Source organism: Rattus norvegicus, chromosome 3, assembly GCF_021556685.1.
Source record: "Rattus norvegicus strain SHRSP/BbbUtx chromosome 3, alternate assembly SHRSP_T2T, whole genome shotgun sequence".
In the NCBI taxonomy this organism is placed as follows: Eukaryota; Metazoa; Chordata; class Mammalia; order Rodentia; family Muridae; genus Rattus; species Rattus norvegicus.
Window position 1 is genome coordinate 50,446,199 of NC_141536.1, and position 16,809 is coordinate 50,463,007.

The 16,809-nt window shown below is 39.4% G+C and overlaps 1 protein-coding gene across 1 annotated transcript in view; it reads right to left on the reverse strand.

The window, feature by feature from the left end:
• Nucleotides 1-14,526, reverse strand: part of Scn9a (sodium voltage-gated channel alpha subunit 9) — a 144,879-nt gene extending 130,353 nt beyond the window's left edge. The window contains 1 exon segment of the mRNA NM_133289.2: nt 14,017-14,526. The gene's annotated coding sequence lies outside the window, so the exon portion shown is untranslated.
• Between the last annotated feature and the right edge of the window lie 2,283 nt (nt 14,527-16,809).

Consider the following 16,809-nt stretch of genomic DNA (forward strand, 5'->3'; position numbering starts at 1 on the left):
ATACCTGGGAATGCATATATGTTTCAGTACATTCTTTTGGAAGTGTTTGTGGATATGTTTGCTGTTTGTTTGTTTCAGAACTGTAGATCAAACGTAAGGGTTCACATGTGTTATATAATAACTGAACCACTACATTCCATTGTAGAACATCAATTTTTAAGTTTATACCATTATATTGTCAACTACATTGCCCTGTGTGCCAGAACTCTACAACTGATCTATCTTGCAGAAATGTCTTTAAGCCTAGAGTAAACAGCACACAGTTTTTCCCCTGGACTCATTCTACCACTTCCCTAGTCACTGTTCCTACTGAGTCTAATCACTTTGGGCAAGTCAGTATTAACCTTTTTCAGCTGATTTTAGTTAACATGTCCTCCAGGGTCATTCATGCTGACAGAAATGGAAGGACTTATTTCTTCTAGGCCAAATGTTCTCATTTTGAAAGCATAAACCAAATTTTCTTTATGAGTTCATCCTAATACTTGTACAGCACTTAACTATTTAAATAATATTTGTGAATATAGTAAGAAGTTGTCTCAAAATATTTAGACACTTTTAGTTAATGGAATGTAAATATTTATAATCCTGCAAATTGCGATAGTCTAATGTAGCCTAAATCATAGCGGTCATTCTTGTAGTCAATTATCCATGTCAATTAGCGTTTCCTTAAAATTTGTTATGTAAGAAGATTACCCCTTCAGAGATTTAAAAATATCTTTAGAAAATTAATTCATTTAATAAAAATAAACAATAATTTTGTTTGAAAATTATTCTTTTAACGTTTTTTATTAATAGAGTTCAAGTCAGCCAGTGTCACATACTAAGAACTTATCTCAAAAATAAAGTAGGGTGTGACACCTCAATTCTATGGTATATCTTAACCTCTCAAATGATAGTGTACTTAAAAGTTATCCACTAGATTGTTAAAACCATTTCAATTATTCGTAAACTTTTTCAAATTCAACCTAAGTTTCAACTTTAGTTTAAGTCAAATATACTGCTCAAATGTAAGATGAACATTACACGTTTTTTCATCTTTCACATTTTTTCTTTTTCTTTAGTATTGTAAATATGTGATTCTATCTATTTAATTGCAAATATTTAGATTATTTTAGTCTTGTTGTGTAATAAAAAGATTTTCTGGAATATTCAGTTTAACTCTCAGGTGTTTCTATGTTTTCTGTCTGTTTAATAAGTCCATATGTGTGTGTGTGTGTGTATAGTATTCCCATTATATTATATATATTTACTATATAAATATGCATACATCCATACAGATACTGACAGAGAAGGGTATTTATGTGTCTCTGTGTGTGCATCTATGTGTGTATATGTCCATATGTATAAATCCGTGTGTGTGTGTGTGTGTGTGTGTAAGTGTGTTTGTGTGTGCATTTGTGCATGTAAAAGCTAGAATAAAACCTTGGGTGCTGTTTGTCAGGTGCCTTTTTCTTCTTAAAAGATTGCATTTTCATTGCTTGTTGGTTTGTTTGTTTTGAGTAAAGCCTCTCACTGGATTGGAACTCATCATCTAGGACAGACTGCACTTTCAGTAAGTCCTAAGATCCTCATGTTTCAGATGCAGTATTGAAATCGCAGGCCACCACTGCCAGTTTACTTCAGATGGGTTCCAGGGACTGAACTCAGGTCCTCATATTGGAAGGCAGCGCTTTATCAACTGAGCTGCATTTCTAGCCCCACACATATGCTTTATCCTTAAAAATATTCACATCACATAGCTGAACTCTTAGAAACCTGAATAATTTCTACATCTTACTTTCCTTACCTAAAGAGTGACAGTGACCATTTGAAGGGGATAACTCCAAATCTTTGATGTTCTGCTTAGTATATATGAGATCGCCATATGTACAACTAACAGAGTTATTATCAGTGACCTCAGCAACATGCAAAACTTGTCACCATGTCCATCCTAACAGCCAAGCCCATATTTCCTATTTGTCTTTATAATAAAGTTAGCCAAGTTTCTGCAGCATATGTTCGGCATTTTCTTACTGAAGAGGAATTGTGGGTTTCTGAAGAAAACAACGAATAAAATCAGTTTGCTAAACCATTGACAGTATTTAATGATTACGTTAAAAGGTTCTGATCTTTATTAGTACGTCATATGAATGGGCATTGTGATGAATATTCATATCTGTGCTCAGAAACTACATTTGCTTCTTTGAAAGTTCACAGTAATATTCCAGACAGGAAGGTACTGGAGTGAGTTTGACTGGCATTTATAGGTAAGGAATTTCCAGATATACACTTCCCAAAATCCCCTTTAAAAATGAATGTCATAGGTAATGAGATGGCTCAGCAGATACAGTTAGTTGCCATGCAAGGCTGATGACTTTAGTTCAGTCCAGGTCAATCATGGTGAGCAATTGGCTTCCAAAATTTCTCCTCTGACTTCCACATAAACATAATGATACACACACATAGCTACACTCACACATACATAACATGCACGTAGCCAAACACAAACTCTATAAAAATGTCTATTTTTTTAACCTAAAAAGTAGTTGTAAGAGTTTGGGAGTTGACTCCATTTATAAAGTGCCTCCTGTGCAAAGATGAGGACATGAATTTAGATTCCCTGTAGCCATGTAAAACCAGGTATGGTGGCAGAGTCAATAACTGGAGCATAAGGAGTACAGGGGCACACAGATCTCAGAGCTCACTGACCAGGCTGCACACTTGAAACAATGAGCTCCAGGTTCAGTGTGAGAAACCGTTACAAATAAATGAATAAACAAACAAACAAACAAACAAACAAACTAAACTAGAGGGTGATGGAAGGAGATGCCCAAAGTGTGCCTTTGAGTTACACATAACATATACATGAACACACATTCAGTACATGGACACTGACAACTAATAGACAGTGCATACACACACACACACACACACACACACACACACACACACACACACATCATGAACTTATGATCCCAGTCCATAGAAGCAGGGTGACTGTAATACAAAGTCCATTGTGGGCTACACAGTGAGACCAAATTTTGACAAACAATAGCATCAGTGGTAAACAGCTATTGATCATAAAATGTGTTAGTAGAACTCCCAGTGGATCAGCTCCATCACTGAACGCTCTCTTTTAATGCAGAATTAAGAGAGTGCACGTTCAAAAAGCAGGACAGAAATGAGGAGGGACATTTACTAAGTTCTTTGTTTTCAATGTTTGTCCATCTTTTCCTACTTAATTTTTAGGTATTGTATATAAAATGTTTAGCAATGACCTACACCTAAATACCTAGTTAACTGAGTCAAAAATGAAATAGTATTAATGAGATGAAATGATAAGTGGAAATGAAAAGTTGCCATTGCCTCTTAAAATGGTGATGAAATGTCTCATCAGTAACCATTGGAATCTATTTAAAAATAAAACTATAAATACAAACTTTATCTGTATTGTAATTTATACTTAAAAGATAGTCATTATACATTCTTATTATAGTACATTAGTTTACCAAGTGCATAATCATCATTTTTGAATACCTATGTATCATATGTGTACAGTAAAATGACTGAATATATTCTTTCTATACTTTAGCCAAACATATATATATGCATATATACATATATATTTTTTCTATAGAAGTCATTAAAAGTAGATATTCAATAGACTGAGAATGAACCTGAATTTGAGACATTAAATTTAACTTAAATCACATAACAAGTTAAAAAATATCTAGAATGAAAAGTTGTGTCATTATAGGAAGCATAATGTATTTTATAACAAATTAACATCTGGATCCCAAAAGTTCCACCAGAGAACTACTAAACCTGATAAACACCTTCAACAAAGTGGCTGGGTATAAAATTAACTCATATAAATCAGTAGCCTTCCTCTACACAAAAGAGAAGCAAGCTGAAAAAGAAATTAGGGAAATGACAACCTTCATAATAGTCTCAAATAATATAAAATACCTCGGTGTGACTTTAACCAAGCAAGTTAAAGATCTGTATGATAAGAACTTCAAGCCTCTGAAGAAAGAAATTGAAGATCTCAGAAGATGGAAAGATCTCCCATGCTCATGGATTGGCAGGATTAATATAGTAAAAATGGCCATTTTACCAAAAGCGATCTACAGATTCAATGCAATCCCCATCAAAATTCCAATCCAATTCTTCATAGAGTTAGACAGAACAATTTGCAAATTCATCTGGAATAACAAAAACCCAGGATAGCGGAAACTATCCTCAACAATAAAAGGACTTCCAGGGAATCACTGTCCCTGAACTCAAGCAGTATTACAGAGCAATAGTGATAAAATCTGCATGGTATTGATACAGAGACAGACAGATAGACCAGTGGAATAGAATTGAAGACCCAGAAATGAACACACACACCCCTACGGTCACTTGATTTTTGACAAAGGAGCCAAAACCATCCAATGGAAAAAAGATAGCATTTTCAGCAAATGGTGCTGGTTCAACTGCAGGTCAGCATGTAGAAGAATGCAGATTGATCCATTCTTATCACAAATAAGCTTACAAAGCTTAAGTCCAAGTAGATCAAGGACCTCCACATCAAACACTCCAACTAATAGAAGAAAAAGTGGGGAAGAATCTTAAACACATGAGCACTGGAGAAAATTTCCTGAACAAAAACCAATGGCTTATGCTCTAAGTTCAAGAATTGACAAACGGGATCTCATAAAACTACAAAGCTTCTGTAAGGCAAAGGACACTGTTATTAGGACAAAGCAGCACCCAACAGATTGGGAAAATACCTTCACCAATTCTACAACTGATAGAGGGCTTATATCCAAAATATACAAAGAAGTCACGAAGTTAGACTGCAGGGAGACAAATAACCCTATTGAAAATGGGTTTCAGAGTTAAACAAAGAATTCATAGCTGAGGAATGCCGAATGGCTGAGAAGCACATAAAGAAATGTTCAACATCTTTAGTCATAAGGGAAATGCAAATCAAAACAACCCTGAGATTCCACCTCACACCAGTCAGAATGGCTAAAATCAAAAACTCCGGCGACAGCAGATGCTGGCGAAGATGTGGAGAAAGAGGAACACTCCTCCATTTTTGGTGAGATTGCAGACTGGTACAACCATTCTTGAAATCAGTCTGGAGGTTCCTCAGAAAATTGGACATTGCACTACCTCTGGACTCAGCTATACCTCTCTTGGGCATATACCCAAAAGATGCTCCAACATACATCAAAGACACATGCTCCACTATGTTCATAGCAGCCTATTTATAATAGCCAGAAGCTGGAAAGAACCCAGATGCCATTCAACAGAGGAATGGATACAGAAATTGTGGTACATCTACACAATGGAATATTACTCCACTATCAAAAACAATGACTTTATGAAATTCATAGGCAAATGGTTGGAACTGGAAAATATCATCCTGAGTGAGGTAACCCAATCACAGAAAAACACACATGGTATGCACTCATTGATAAGTGGATATTAGCCCAAATGCTCGAATTACCCTAGATACACAGAACACATGAAACTCAAGAAGGATGGCCAAAATGCGAATGCTTCACTCCTTCTTTAAAAGGGGAACCAGAATACCCTTGGGAGGGAATAGGGAGGCAAAGTTTAGAACTGAGGCAGAAGGAACAACCATTCAGAGCCTGCACCACAGCTGGCCCATACATATACAGCCACCAAACTAGATAAGATGGATGAAGCAAAGAAGTGCAGGCTGACAGGAACCAGATGTATATCTCTCCTGAGAGACACAGCCAGAATATGGCAAATACATAGGCGAATGCCAGCAGCAAACCACTGAACTGAGAACGGGACCTCTGTTGAAGGAATCAGAGAAAGGACTGAAAGAGCTTGAAGGGGCTTGAGACGCCATTTGAACAACAATTCCAACCAAACAGAGCTTCCAGGGACTAAGCCACTACCCAAAGACTATACATGGACTGACCCTGGGCTCCAACCTCATAGGTAGCAATGATTAGCCTAGTAAGGGCACCAGTGGAAGAGGAAGCCCTTGGTCCTGCCAAGACTGAGCCCTCAGTGAATGGGATTGTTGGGGGGGAGGGCAGTAATGGGGGAGGTTGGGGAGGGGAACACCCATATAGAACAGGAGGGGGAGGGGTGAGGGGAATGTTGACCTGGAAACCGGGAAAGGTAACAACAATCGAAATGTAAATAAGAAATACTCAATTTAATAAAGATGAAGAAAAAAAAGAAATTAACATCTTATAAAAACAATTTACAATGATTCTGGAATAGAATGCGAATTTTCAGAGGCACTTTGCATAGCTATTCTATTAATGTTTATCTATATATATTCATTATATATATAATATTTCAAATGCTATTAAGGTGTCATTGGGACTTTGATTCCAATTGATCCCTAAAGAAGCCAATTCCCTTCTCCCTATCTGAATTACTAGGAGCTGAAGACTTTGCATAGAGTAACAAGGCAAGGATTATGTAGGTAGGCCTGGTAACATATGCCTATTTCCCAGCAGCCAGCAAGAGCAGGACCATCTTGAATTCAAGGCCAGTTGAGCTTCATAGGGATACTCTGTCATTAAAATATGTATTACACAGCCAGAAACTGGAAACAACCTAGATGTCCCTCAACAGAATAATGGGTAAAGAAGATGTGGTACATTTACACAGTGGTGTATTACTCAGCTGTTTAAAAAAGTAACATCATATTGTGTAAATTTGGTTTTGTCATGGAAGGGGAAGCCCTGGGTCCTGCTAAGACTGAACCCCCAGTGAACTAGACTATGGGGGGAGGGCGGCAATGGGGGGAGGGTTGGGAGGGGGACACCCATAAGGAAGGGGAGGGGGGAGGGGGATGTTTGCCCGGAAACCGGGAAAGGGAATAACACTTGAAATGTATATAAGAAATACTCAAGTTAATAAAAAAAAAAGTAACATCATAAAATTTGCAGGCAAATGGATGGAACTAGACAAGAGAAATCATCCCAAATGAGGTAACTCAGACCCAGAAAGACAAGCATAGTATAAGTGGATGTTTATTAGCTGTAAGGTAAAAGATTGCTATACTACAGTCTACAGATTCAGAGAAGCTAAAAAGCAGGGAAGACTCAAGGGATAGATGTAAGAATCTCCCTAGAAAAGGAAGTAGAATAGACTGTAAGAATGTTTGGGGTCAACAGGGAATAGGGATGACAGGGCTCACGTGTGGGAGGATAGAGGGAGAGAGCACTGGAAGACTTGGGAGGTTTTTTGGAGCAAGATAGATTCCTAGTGCAATGGAAACTTCCAGAAGTCTGCGAAGGTAACCCTGGCTAAGGCTCCTAAATTGGATAGACTCAGTCCGAACCAGCCATCTGCTGTAATCAGGCCAGGCTCCCGGTGGAGGAATTAGGACACCAACCCAGCCTCGAAACCTTCAACCTACAACCTCCTGCCTGCAAAATATGCTGGAGTAAAGACCGCACAGAACTTGTGGAAGTTGCTGACCAAAGACTGGTCCAACTTGAGGTCCATGCCATGAATGGGGACCTATTCCTGCCACTGCCAGAAGGGCCAGAAGCCAGAGACTGGATGAACCAGAGAACTAGGATAGAATCAAACACGACCAAAAGCCAACCAACCAAACAAATAAAAAATGAAACGACACAGCATAATCGTTATCAGACAGGTTCCGCCCAGCAACTGATGGAAGCAGATACAGAGACCCACAGACAAGCGTTAGGTGGTGCTCAGGAATAATGTGGAGGATGGGGGAGGGAGAATTACTGGAGCTTGAGGGTTCAAGGACATCAGAAAAAACAAGTAAACAGGGGCCCACAGAGGCTGATGCGACAACCAGGGCGCCTGCGGAGTCTGACCTAAGCCCTCCGTATATATGTTATGGTTGTGTAGCTTGTTCTTGTGGGACTTGTACCAATGGAGTAGAGGTTATCTCTGACTCTTGCCTGCTCATGGGATACTTTTCGTCCTATCAGGCTGCCTACTTTAGCCTTAATGTGAGGGGATGTTCCTAATCTTACTGAAACTTGATATGCCACATTTGGTTGATTTCTTTGGGAGGCCCGTCCTTCTCTGAAGGAAAATAGAAAAGTGGGTCTTGGGGAAAGAGGAGGAGGCAGGTGAGCTGAGAGGAAAGAGGGGAAACTGAGGCAGAGATACAATACCTGAGAGAAGAATGGAAAAAATGAAATATATTAGGATATTTTTTTTTACCTTTCAACTGCTGCAATTAGGTAGAGCATGCCATAAGTAACCACAGATGTGTTTTCACAAATTGATAAAAACAACAAAAAAATGTTATGCTGCGTGAAATAAAAATTCTTTGAACTCTTTTATTCCATAGAAGGATTATTTATAGAAACTGGATCCATTGTATTTATCTAGAAGGAATATTAATTTTACTTTACCAGAGAAAGTAAAAGCATAATTTGTCAACAAAGCATCTTTTCCTCTTATTTGCGGCATATTTATGTTTGTGTTCCATATGTTATCCTAATCCCATGCTCTTGAGAAAGTCCTGCCTAGTAGACGAAAGGATAGTTACTTAATGGAATTTAAGTCAGTGCCTGGAATATGATAGGAACTCACTTTCTCCGATTTAATTGAATATGTACATTTAATTCATAACTTTGACTTTCCAAAATACTGACCTTCAAACACATTATGTTTTATCCCAACTGCTTTGCGTTTGAAAATCTATACTTCATGAGCAATTAGCAAGATTGTTAGGAACTACAGCCCTTGAAATTATCCCAATTTTTCAAAAAGCTACTGGGTAATCACCATGGAGTCTAGTTTAGCATGTGGAGCACACAAATTTCCATTAAAAATCCCAGTGGAAATGGCCTTGTGCTTATATCATAACGCATCTGTCTGGCAGCATTAATGTTCCTTTAAAAGCTCATTTTCTTTTTGTTTGCATTGTTTGAATGGAAAGTGGAGTGTGTAGTGGCATGGATGTCAAATGTTTGTAAAAAGAAACGTAGGCTAGAGGAAAAAGGAGGAAAAGAATTAAACCAGGCATTTGTTTATGGCAGAGTTCAGTGGTAGAAAATACACCCATTTCCTCTAAATATATAGGTGAAAAGGCATGGAGACCTTTGAGCTTTATTGCATTTTTCAATATATGAGTGGGAAAGGGTTGTTTAAAAAAGAACAAGTAGTTATTTCAAAGAAATTTGTGAACAATCACACGGCTCTTAACACTTGACACGCAAAATAACTAGCAATGAAACACGATCATAGGTTATTTTTTTAAGAACAATACATGATATTTTTGTCTCTGTTATATTGATTTTAAAAAATCCCAAAGGTTCTACTTCCTGTATTAAATAAGCAATGACAGTGTGTTTAAATTATTATTTGAAACAAAGGACAGAAAAGAGCCCTTTTCTTAGTGGGGCTAACAAGACAAAGAGAACTCAGCTCTCTACGTTGCGCCAATCCACATTGATCTGTCAGACTGCTTTCTGGCACTACTCAAGGTCTTCCCTTTCCTTCCCTCTTTATTATGGTCTGGCATTTATCCTTTCTACCCACAAGGGTTTCAACCATCCAAATTTCATTACATTTTTTAGCTGCCAAGAGCTGATGGCTTTTCTTGTTGCTGAAGGCCATTTCCTTCCAGTAATGCAAAGAGGAAAGGGTAAATAAGATCTTCAATGAAGAAATTCCATTTTGTGGAATAGCAACACACCAAAATTGATCTCTGAGAGCCCATAAAAGTATTTTATACATATTTTGAAGCTTTCTCGCAAATCTTCATATACACTATTTTATAACATCCGTAAAATCCATTTGCCATGTCAAGCACTCATATGACTGTAACTCCTTCTGGAAATGCTAGACAGTCTTATGAATATGCTAGCCCATCAGTGAGATACCAATGGAAGACCATCTTTAGTTAGTGCACAGGTCCACTAACTATGACAGTGTGTATCCTTAATAACAAATTTCACAACATACCCAGTGACAATTCATGGAACGAATGTCTTCTTTTAATATAAAACATTGCCAAAATTTTAACAAAGAAACATAAAATCCAAACCAAATGGCTACTTGCTACACACACACACACACACACACACACACACACACACACACTACACTTGTCACTCAATGAAAATCTAACTAAATTCACAACAAAATATTAACAACAAAATTATTTGTTTGCTTATTTTTAAATTTACTTTTATTATATATATCAACTTTTTGCCTCCATGAATCCATGTTCACTATGTGCTGGCAGTGCCCTGAGGCCAGAACAGAGCATCATATCCCCTGGAACTGGGGTTACTGAAAACTATGAACCTTCATGTGGATGCTAAGAACTGAACATGGGTCCTGTGAAAGAGTAGAAAGTGGCCTTGATGACCGAGCCATCTCTCCAGCCCTTCTTTATCAATATTTTTAAGGGCGTCTTGGGGCTTGAAAAGTGAAGGAGATAGAGAGGCTTATTTAATATTAAAAATGTTGGGGTATGGATACAGTTCTTTATATAGTACAGTGTTATTAATCAGCATCATGTTGAAGCCCTTTACTTGATCCCAAGATTGATGATGCTTCGTGACTCCTCCCCCCCTCTGAGCCTCCCTATATAAAATACTTCATATTTATAGGATAATTTCAAGTACCTGGAGCAAATACTAAGAGCATATGGAATATCTTAGCACACTTCCATGGCTCAAGTTCATTCACGTCTCTGGTGTTTTAATATCTTTCACAGTGATTTCAATGATTCTCAAATCTTTAAGGACATATGTCATCATCATTGCTTAGTTTCCACACATAGGGAAATCGTATTAGTTCATTTATACCAAAATTTCTTCAATGTATATTTTAATCCATTTACTGCCATGTCATTTCTAAGCATACGTTATAATCTATTTATCTTCGAACACATTACTACATGCATTGTTGAAAAATGGGATTGCATCTGAGGATAATTAAATTCCATCTCTTCAAAATCATAGCACAGAGTTATAGACACCCAGCATATTTGATTACTTACAATGTTGAAACATATTTTTCCACTGTTGTTTAATGTTATAGTGAAATAATTCATGTATTCATGCTCTGTTATTTATGTAAATACATACAAACCCTCTACTGTTCATTTCAGCTGTATTCTAGAATTGAAGTCAGAAGTAGACATGCTTTCATTTTGGTTTGAAACTCTGAAAAATAGCTGAGGAACATAGCAGGAACTACAAGGGAACAAAGATCAAGAATAAAGAAGATCAAAAACAAACCTGTTTGGACAAGGCATCAAGAATGATCTGCTGGAGACAGAGATCTCTTAGTTGAGAAATAAAGTTTGAGAAGCAGCTACACACACACACACACACACACACACACACACACACACACACACACACACCAGGCAACAGAAACAAGAAACAGTTTTTGAGATATCCCTTGACTGTGATATTGCTTCTAATGTTCTAGGCACTAACATACCAGTGTGGTAGGAACACACACACACACACACACACACACACACACACACACACACACACAGAGAGAGAGAGAGAGAGACAGAGAGACAGAGAGACAGAGAGACAGAGAGACAGAGACAGAGAGACAGAGAGACAGAGAGACAGAGAGACAGAGAGACAGAGAGACAGAGAGACAGAGAGACAGAGAGACAGAGAGACAGAGTCAGAGACAGAGACAGACAGACACACAGGAGATCTGAGACAGGGGTGGGGAGGGAATAAGGGAAAGAGGGAAGAAGGGAAGGTGGATTTTTGCAGAGGCTAGAAACAAGAGAGAGATCAGAGAAGTTAAGAGAGTAAATAGCATGCTAAAGGTGTTTACTATTGCTATTTTTCCATCTTGCTGTTTTCGTGTTTAACTTCACTTTTTCCAGGTATAAAGCTGTGAGTGTTCTAAAGAGTAAACATGGTAATACTGCTTTGAATGGAGAGTAAATTACAGAGGAGCAAATCATTGAAGTGGAGCGAGAAGTGTCTTAAGTACTGTTCCAAGTAAACTAGGAGGCTGACTTGAACTGACTTGGTGGCTGTATATAGAAATTCTGGTAGCTGAGATACATTGGGGAGGTATTAGGACTAGAGATACATTTGGAAGAGAAAACTGGTAGATCTTTCTAGAGGTAGGCAGAAGGACATGAGGTCATGCGGGGAGAGCAAAGAATCAAAGGTAACTTTGACAGTGAATGAAATGTGAATCACACATTCTGATTATAAACATTGGGGAAAACATCAGAAATCTCTTAGGCAAAACCAAATATGATTAGCCCCGGAACATCTAAACTGGTCCATTTACACTAATAATCTCTAGCTCCTTTATAAGAGTCATGATAAATTTTACAAAAATACCACACAGATCCTTCTCACACTTGGCCACCATGTGCACATATAATTTAATGCTTTAATTATCTATGCAAATGCACCAAATGGTTTTCCCTTGCTGTGGACAAAGAGAGCTGAGCATATTAAATAATGTAAATAAATGGCACTGTTTCCTTCTCTTAATTTCTTTGCAGTCAAATCACCTCAGCAACAAGTAGGAAAAAAATACACAGAAGCATTACAATTGGATGGCTCCCATGATTACCTGCGGCTCCCCTGAGGTCTGGGGTGGGGGGCGGGGGAGAAGGAGGCACTGGATGTTTTTGGCAGACGTCCAAACCTGACTCAGCTTTCTCCTTAGCAGCATCAGGTACACTGAAAGCCTAGTTCTGCATCACAGACCTCCAGGCACACATTGTTCATACCCTAGCTTCCACGAAGTATGTTGCTGTGTACCGACTTCACAGTGGCTTACTTCTAAAAGGTAACCCTCCTTTAAACAACTGTAGTTGCTTTTTAAAAGTCACCACAAACAAAATTGGCATCAGTGGTCTAAGGACTTTGTCTGTGCACAGTCACATCAAACGCCACATTTGCCTGGTATCTTGCAGTGAATGACTTAGTCTAACAATCATGGTAATATACATGGAAATCAGATAAAAGTAGTTTTTAAATGAAATAAATTCCATTTATTTTAAATTGTAAGAATGAAAACTAATTTAAACACGTGAAGATGACCAAAACAGAAAGAAAGGATGTCTTTTTCCCCCTCAGTGTATTGGGAAAGGAGCTAGAAGAGAAAATGTTTCTAGATAGAAAGGATCATTCCCTCAACAACGACTCACAGTCCGCAGCCAAAAATCCCATCATTTGTGTAAAAACATATACAAATTTGGTCCTTATTTTTCCTAAGTTAGCTTTGAAAAAAATCCCCAAACTTCGTTCTGGCAAAATTGCCTTTGGATTCAGGTAAATTACTGTGGATTCTAAAATTTTAAAAGAAAAAAAAAAAAAGAAAGAAAAGAAAGAAAAAAAGCCGTACAAAACTTTTTGCTACGATTTAAAAAGCTGTCTTTAGCTTGTTTATTTGGTTGGTTAGTTGGTTAATTAATCTTGTTTGGAGCGCGCGCACACACACACACACACACACAAAGAAAAAAATTCACTCTAAGAGCTCATGATATTCAGTTGTACTTTATACCGAATTGCCTGTTAGTGCTTTTCTGGGATGCATAGCTTTCCTGATCTTTCCTAGGTAAGTCAGCCGTGCTGGGTTTCTGTGTTTATCTTTGCAGACACAAGCTCTAAATCACAAGCCTTTTTATCAGCTGGTCAAGAAGCATAAGCTGGCCCTGGTCCTGAGAGACCCCTGTAAGAACTCTGCTGAAGTAAAGAAGAGGAATAAGAGACTATCAAGCACTTCTACCTTTGTGTATACTGCAGAACCAGTAGGATCCGAAGCCGCAAGGGTGTGTTGTGGGGATAGGGGGTTGGGAGTGGGGGGAGCTTTCCCGTTGAAATAGTTGGATCTCATTCTCTGCTGACCGTCCCCCCACCTCTTTCAACTCCCCTGAATTCCTGGTGGCGCAGTTCTCGATGGCTAAATTCGAGTTTGTGAAAACGGACACAGGTGGGTGTGGCAGTTGAAGGGAGCAAAGGGACCTCAGGTCCTCTTTCTGCCACACTCTTGGGAGGAGTAAGGCATTGGGGAGAAAAAAAAAAGACTTTCACTGACCTGGCCCCACGGATCATGCCCACCCGGTGTGTGCACCTGCGGAGTCTGATCCAAGGAAAGTCTTCCTCTCTCCCCAGGCTTCTTTCTTGCCTCTGCTTCTTTCTCTGAAATCCTGTTGCTCAGAGTGCCTGTTACTACGAGTCGCGAATCGTGGATACCCAGGCTAGCTCAGCCCAGTCTGCGCAGTGGGCAGGAATGAAAACCCTACAGTCGCAACTGGAGCGCGGGCGAGGCCTGCACGGAGTCTGTTTCCAGTCTGCTCAGGATGAGGCGACCCCGCCCTCGGCTGCCAACCGCGTCGCTAGGCCTCCAGGATGCTCCCTGAGCTCTCGGGTCCCCACCCCTAGCTCCCTCCTCCCAGCCGGGTAGACCTTGCAGGGCGGAGACCTGGCGATTGGGCGCGGTGATGCCGGGGATGCGGCAGCCTCTGTACTGTGCTCTAGAAAAAGGGACAGGAGGTGGGTCGCGCAGCCTCCCACCCACGGCCACCTCTCTGGGTGGGGTGTGTGCGAGTGCGCGCCTGTGTGGCAGGCAGCTAAAAAAGCCCTTCCATCACCTCGCCCCTCCTCCCTCTAGCTCTTTCCTTCCCTCTAGTTCAGAGCAATCTGCTAATGTTTCCGAGAAGTCACTTTATGTGACCTGATGGCTTAGTCGGAGAAAAACTCCAAGGTAGAGATGAATAGCAAAGGGCTGGTGCTTGGAGAGAGTGTTCAAAGAGGCATTGTCTTCCAGATGCCTCCCTGCCTGCCCTGTGTTGGGGCAAGACACTGTTCCCTGCTATGGGGTTTGCCCTTGGTAGAGCTGGGTGCTGATGCTCAAGACCTCTTTTTAGGCTGTGTCCTTTACCTGCTTTTTATAAGCGAGGGTGCAGTCTTCTAGATAGGCAAAGAATGCGTATTTCTTTTTGAAGCTTGACTAGACTGTAGAGGTTGGTCTGGATGGGGAGGAAGGCATGGCTAAGATTTTCCCAGACTTAGGACCTCCTGGATATGCAATCTGCCTAGAGGACAGTGGATTTCAGAGCTTAGTTCAGGGACTGTGGAAAGAAATTATTCTTGGTGTGTGTGTGTGTGTGTGTGTGTGTGTGTGTGTGTGTGTGTGTGTGTTGTGTTCTGCAGAAACATGACAGGGGAAAAAGCAATGGAAAAACTGTATTCCTCAGAGACACAACAATCTGCGGAAGGAAGAAATCAGAAGATGGCAGGTTCTGGGTCATGGTAGACTTCATGACCCAGCTTTCAGAAAGTTCAGGGAGGGCTAGATGAGCTTGATGGGCGAGGCCTTTTCTGCAATACCGTGCACTCCCCGGCCCCCGCAGGGAAGTAAAGCTTAAGTTTAATATCCACAGTTTGAAGCACGAGATCTACATGGCCTGCAGAAAAGAGGGACTTGACTACTACATCCCTGCTAGGCAAAAATGTGCTACAAAGCGTGCGCGAGACCTTTAATTTTGAGATAGCTCTCTGGAAAAATAATTCTTCTGACAGTAATTCTGAGAATCACATGCTGGACAAGTAGTCACCTTTTCCTGGATGATTTCAGATGTAACAAGAGTTCAACAGAAAACATAATGTACTCCCTCCCCTTTTTTACAGTCCTAACTGTACAGTAATTTTTTAGGTTTCCAACACTAAGAACACACAGAGATTTCCTACAAATATCTTGTTCCCAGACATGCATAGAATCATTTCATTACCAACATCAGTACCAATATGTCTCATTTACTACGATCTATGGAACTGCACCGCTTAAAGGATCATTTCTTTATGCCTATAAAAAACATTTCATAGTCTGGATCTACCATAGTTGATCATTTCATATTTTCATTACTTTCCAGCATTGGGAATTTTGAGTAAAGCATCTATAAATATGTGATGTGGGGCGTGTGTGTGTGTGTGTGTGTGTGTGTGTGTGTGTGTATAGACATAAGATTTCAATCCTTTCAGTAAATGCCAAGAAGACGATCATTAAATTGTATGGTAAGAGAGATTATTATGCAAGAAAATGACAAACTGTTCCAATGAGTCCATGTCTTTGGTTTCCCACTGGCCATGGCTAAAAGTTCCTGCCAGCGTCTCTGCTGGTGTTGGCTGTGTCAGCGTTTAAGATTTCACCGGCTATAAGAGATCTGTAGTTGCGGCTCAGTTATGCTGTTGACAACAGAGGTATTATGTGATCTGCATCTCCCCAACTATGGTGCAGGGTGGGGTCTGCAAAGTTCTCAGACCCGTTCCATTGGTAAAGCAGCTCGATTCGTTTTTGTGTTCCTAGAGTTCTTGGTACATTGCAACTAATGTTCCTTTATCAGATATGTCTTGTGCAAGTGCTTTGTTCAGGCTGTGGATTTGTCTGGTCATATTCCCTAATACCAGCTTTTTCATAGTAGGAAAACTAATTATAAACAAGGTATAAATTACCAATCTCTCTTTTCATTTATGCCTTTTTCTTACAACTAAAGTATGATCATGTGGTTGCGTGGGCTGGGATACCTATTTATTTCTCATTTTTTTTTTCTGTTTAAAGCATCCATTAATGGCTCTTACAAGGGCATACCAGTTCTCTAAGAGATTGTTAAGACAAAATCTTCTTTCGTTTGTCTAAGGAATTTGATGACATATTTTTGATGATTTCTCATAAAGGTGTGGTGAACATAAGTCATTATTTTTCTTAATTCTTTTCATTTTTCAACTCTTTAATTTGCCATTTTCTGTTTCTCAAATATTCTGTGATACGTTACTATTAACCTTTATTACATAATTCTTTTTGTCAGCCATATGATTCTTGTCTGTTTAA